Source organism: Halyomorpha halys, unplaced genomic scaffold (genome assembly GCF_000696795.3).
Source record: "Halyomorpha halys isolate HHAL.00 unplaced genomic scaffold, Hhal_1.1 Scaffold595.1, whole genome shotgun sequence".
Lineage (NCBI taxonomy): Eukaryota > Metazoa > Arthropoda > Insecta > Hemiptera > Pentatomidae > Halyomorpha > Halyomorpha halys.
Window position 1 is genome coordinate 824,672 of NW_027112496.1, and position 5,675 is coordinate 830,346.

The 5,675-nt window shown below is 33.9% G+C and overlaps 1 protein-coding gene across 2 annotated transcripts in view; it reads left to right on the top strand.

Annotated features, from left to right (window-relative positions):
• The first annotated feature begins 11 nt into the window (after positions 1-11).
• Positions 12-5,675, top strand: part of LOC106684609 (H(+)/Cl(-) exchange transporter 7) — a 54,561-nt gene continuing 48,897 nt past the window's right edge. Inside the window, exon 1 of one of the 2 annotated variants that reach the window (XM_067050343.1) lies at positions 12-290. The gene's annotated coding sequence lies outside the window, so the exon portion shown is untranslated. The remainder of the gene's footprint in view (positions 291-5,675) is intronic. The other variant, XM_067050342.1, reaches the window with a different exon arrangement.

Below are 5,675 nucleotides of genomic sequence, written 5' to 3' on the forward strand. Positions count from 1 at the left end.
GTTGCCGAGATGAAGCGGACGGACTAGAGCCGGGGAGAGACGGGAATTACACTGGTTGCCGAGATGAAGCGGACGGACTAGAACTGTCATGATAGGAGCCAGCTTACTACTTGCCGAGATGAAGCGGACGGAGCAGTAAGCTGATAAGGCTAAGTGCAGCTCTAGTTGCCGAGATGAAGCGAACGGACGATTGTAACTGTTAAGGATTGGGTTACAGTCTTAGTTGCCGAGATGAAGCGGACGGACTAAGATTGTTGTAGTAAAGGAGAGGAGAAAGGCCATCGTCTAAGGTGAGCATGCTAAAAACCTACTCTTGTGAAAATGGATTAGCAATGTATTTCTCTATCTCAAGTAGAGTGTAAGCCACCAGAGCTATGACAAGACTTGGTAAAAGGCTTAATTTAACAAATTTTTTTTATTTGTCTCACATCCGTTTTATTCATAAAACAATTACAAAATATAAACATATGTACTATACAGTACATATATATACAATTTGTTGACTTTTGCCCTTTTACTGGAGCTGCGCTCCATACTAAGGGATGGCTCGATATAATACAACCTTTTTGAAATTTCACCGTATTTAACGGTTTTTTTTTTTTTTTTTTCTTACCTCCTAATTTTTATTTATTTAAAATTCTTACACATTACATATTATCATATATACATTTGTACAAGAGATCGTATTTTTATAATAATAACATTATATACAATTGCTTAGGTTCTGTGACGCTTGTAGTGCTGGCCCCTGGCGGGTTACAGCGGTACTTTGTGCTTGCTGACTGCTATATATATTTAAAAACATTTACAAAGTCATTAAATTGGCATTGACATATATATTTTGAAGTCAAGCAAGGTTTGGTTAATCGTAAATGTCCTTTCACTTTTTGATTAATAACATCATTTAAAAAATTTACCAATGTGTTATCTTACTATTGTCACTGATAAAAACTTTGTTTTCCATCAAGATGAAAAAAATTGAAATTAAAAATCTTATCGATAAAACTAAGAATATATATATAATCTTTTTCCTTTTAAGATAACTTAAGTAGACATATTCATATTTATATAATCTTTTTCCTGTTGAGATAACTTAAGTAGACATATCTCCTGAACTATATTTAGGCGGTTCTTTGATACCCTACACAAATAACCACAGATTCCTGGGGATAATATTTGATCGGAAACTAAATTGGGAAACGCACATCTCAACATTAAAATCCATTGCAATAAAAAAAATTAAATATATTACGGTTTCTTAGCGGCATCTCATGGGGCTCAGACAGACACACACTTATCAAACTATACCAGACTCTGATATGCTCGAAGATGGACTATGGATGTTTCATTTACGGCTCTGCCAGACACCGAATCCTTGCCAGACTATATGCAGTTCATCATACAGGGATACGTATCGCAACCGGCGCTTTTCGACCAACCCAATTCTTAGTCTGTGTTCTGAAGCTGGACTACCTCCTCTTTTATTCAGAAGGAAAACTAAACTATATTTCAAAATTATACCCTCAAAACGATCACCCTACGCATAAATACATTTTCAAACCTAAATATTCAATTTTTTTTTAGAAATAAAATAAATTCAACATTCCCGTTGGCAGAAAGAACATACCGCTATTGAGTTCTTAAAAGAAATACTTCTGTACATCCCGGAAGTCATCAATCCTCCATGGATACACTGGCTACCAAATACAATGCTCCAATTATCCCGATTTCCCACAAGTAATACGTCCCCTATTGAATATAGAACTATGTTTTCACGTCTTTGCCACAATATTCCTGATCCTCTTTTTATATCTACTGATGGATCAAAATCTGACGAATCTACAGCATCCTCTTTCATCACAAACAACTCAACCCATAAAATAAAACTGCATAAATTATGCAGTGTATATACAGCTGACTTACAAGCAATAGCCTCAGCACTCCACTTCTCCATGACAATAACGAATACTAACATAGTTATCATACCGACTCTTTAAGTTCACTAAAAGCCATGAAGATCATTTACCCGAAACACCCGGCAATCATAAAAATTCACAATTATACCAACATGCTCGAAAACTTGGGAAAAACTGTTTTCTTTATATGGGTGCCGGGTCACGTGTGGATCGCTGGAAATGGACTGGCGGACATTGCATTTAAACAAGCACTTGCTCTTCCAGGTCAGGGCGCGGCCATTCTGATACCCCAAGAAATGTCTTCCGATGAAAAATGAAATATCATCAAGTTGGCAAGCCATGTGGGATGAAAGCCCGCCAAGCAAATTAAAAACTATTAAAAAAAAACAACACTAAACCATGGACCACATCGAACCGTTCCAATCGCAGGGAGGAGATAGCTATTGCCAGATTGAGAATAGGTCATACGACTTTAACTCATAGATATCTGATCAGTAAGCAGTCCGCCAAAATGTCAATAATGCAACAGTGTACTTACGATCAGTCACATATTTGAGAAATGTCATTTTTATTCTGGGAACTTGAGTAGATTGGGAGTAGGACCGAGTGTATCGGATGCTCTGAATGATGACCAGAAGAACGTGAAAATGATCATAATCTTCATAAAAAGGAATGGCCTTTTGAATAAGATTTAAACCAGAATAAAAAATATCAAAAGAAGTAATTATTTAATTTTTTTTTCGTAATTATTTAAAGAGAAAAATAGAGTCAAATAGAATTATAAAGCGCGAAACATGGGCGTTGATGACCTCAGGGTTTTTACACCCTAAAGCCCAGATAACAACAACAAGTAGACATATTCAGAAATGAAAAAAAGCAGAAAAGATAATTGACTGTATAATATATGCTGAAAGTTTGTTTAATATTTCCTTTTATGAAGATAACGGTGTGATGATATATTTTGTATGATATAAGATTTATTATTGTTCAAGATACATCTCAGATCCTTTAACAACATTGAATATTATTGCTGTATTCATTTTCTTTTTTTAATTTTTGTGTGATTCTTTGTTTTTAAATGTCTACTAAAGAAGGTATTACACTATAACATTTTGCTTAAAAAGATATTTTTTAAGACAACTTCTTATTGTTTTATATTCTTAAATTGCTTGTACTACTTTGTAGTTCGGTTGTTAGTTCGGTTTAATATAATTTGTAATCCAATTAATGCTATAGTCTTGTTAAGAATTAAATAAAAAAAATCACTATAAACTATTTTTGATAAAAGAGATAAAACTTGGAACCTATGTAGCTAACTTGCAATATAAACTACAAAATATCACACGACTGAGGTCAAAGGTTCATTTTTAGGCGGCAATCGTCTATTTAATTTTTACTTAATTGAAGTTCTATCAAAGGGTAGATTCTCCACATGTCTGTATTACTAACATCACATTTACCTATGTTATATATTTTTAAAACAGTTGTAATAAATAAATTAAGAAATAAATTTTAATTTTGATAAATGATATTTGAATCAATTTGAAAGGTAATTAATTACAATAATAATAATTATTATTATTATTGAAAGAACTACACTTACGCACGAGTGAACCCACCATCCCATATCATCCAAATCCAGGCTTTATTTATTCAGGAAAGAAGGAGGACGAGGACTCATAAATGTTGAAGAAGCGTGCCGCAAGCAAGAATTACCCCTACGTCAATATTTCCATTCAAAAATCACTAGTATTTATCAGGCAATCGTTACAATGAATAATGGTCTGAATGCACTGAACTTGAGCAAAGCAGATGAACCGAACATTTTTTCAGAAAAAGAACGACTGGCGGAATGGAAAAGCAAGTCTCTGCATGGGAGATTTTACAGCCAACTGAACGAAGCCTCCATTGACAAAGAAAGATCAGTCGAATGGCTAAAAGCAGGAAGGCTATTCTCCGAGACAGGGGGATTCGTGGTCGCAATTCAAGATCAGGTTATTGCCTCAGATCATATAGGAAGCATGTGCTAAAAGACGCAACAGCGTCCGATAAGTGTCGATTATGCTCGGTAGCGCTGGAATCAATCCAACATATCATTGGTGGATGTGGAGTGTTGGCTGGTATTGAATATTTACTGAGGCACAACAATGTGGCCAAAATTTTGCATCAGGAACTGGCGATAAAGTACAACTTAATTGAAAATAAGAGCCCATACTACAAGTACCACCCAAATAGACTCCTCCAAAAAGGTCCTCTCAAGCTCTATTGGGATGAATCAATAATTACAGATCATACAGTACGCCATAATAAACCAGACATCCTCCTTATTGATCTAAGAAAACAGAAAGCGGAACATATTGATGTCGGAATCCCAAACGATAATAATATAAGCTCTACTGTGGGAGAAAAACTAAGAAAAAATCAGAAATTGGTGATTGAATTGAAGGAACTGTATCATTCGGAGGGAGTTACCACAACTCCAATCATAATATCCACCAATGGCGTCGTACCAAAATCGACAGTTGTAGGCGTGAATGCTAAGGGAGTGCCTGTTGATGTACTAAGAGAGCCTCAACAGTCGGTTCTCTTAGACACACCACGTATAGTGCGAAAGGGTTTAAGTATTTGAAAAGATAAAATAAACAAATAAACAAAATATGAAGGTGGTTGGACTTCTAGGTCCCCCACCTCAGGTATTCAACCCGCTATAGCGAGAAAAACCGAATAATAATAATAAATTGTTCATTTGTTTATGGGGCAACCCCCGTACAAATAGATTTATCCTGTTAAATACATAAACTTAATAATCAATTGTAGTAATTTTACAAAAATAGTGAGTTAAAGATCATTTGTATAAGCCAATAACAATCAATATACTCAATCTGGGCTATCTACATTATCAGGATAAAACAATAAAATAAAAACGTCATTTTGTATCAAATAATATAAAAAAACTATACATCCTATTGGGACGATAGGTATCCAGCTCTAAGCAAAAGGTTTTGCGTTACCTATATAAAAAGAAGTTTAAGATCCAATCCTGAGGGTACAGGCAGAAAGTCATACAACTGATTTTGATTAATATTGCTTAGTTTCGGCATGTGTCAAATTCGATTCTCATGATACGCGGGGCAGTTTGTCAGAATATGGAAATAATTCTCCAATGCCGCTGGAAAAAGCTTCTGTTGGTCCAAAGTATATTTGTGTGGTCCGACACTTAAAGTAGTCTTTACGTAAAGAATAATTTCATATTTACTGGAGAGCTATAGATAGCCATAGTTGCTCATGGTTTATATACCTACACCTTTGAATGAGGATTATTTAGTTAGATCTAAGTTCGATTTTAATTTTGAAAAGAACCGAATAATATTTTAGAGATGAATATAAATAAATAAAAACCTTTATAAAATTGCCAAGCAGAAAATCATTTAGTTGAAAATATTAAGATTTTTAAAAACTTAAAATAATGTTTTCCACCGGGTCAGATTGTAAAATTTAAAAAAAAATTAAATATAGTTATCACAGGTAATACTTTTTTGGATAGAGTTATATCTCCTTGGACGAATTAATGTTAAAGTAAGTTTTAGTAGAAAAAAAAAATAATGAGTGGTAAAAAATTAAATTATTCTGTTTGTGTTCATCTAAGTACATTAAACAATCAGCTAGCAGATTTTTCTTTTATATATCCTTTTTTTTTTTTTTTACTTTATTAAGTTTATTCACAACTGTAAAAGTATTTTTACAACCAGCGAATGAGAT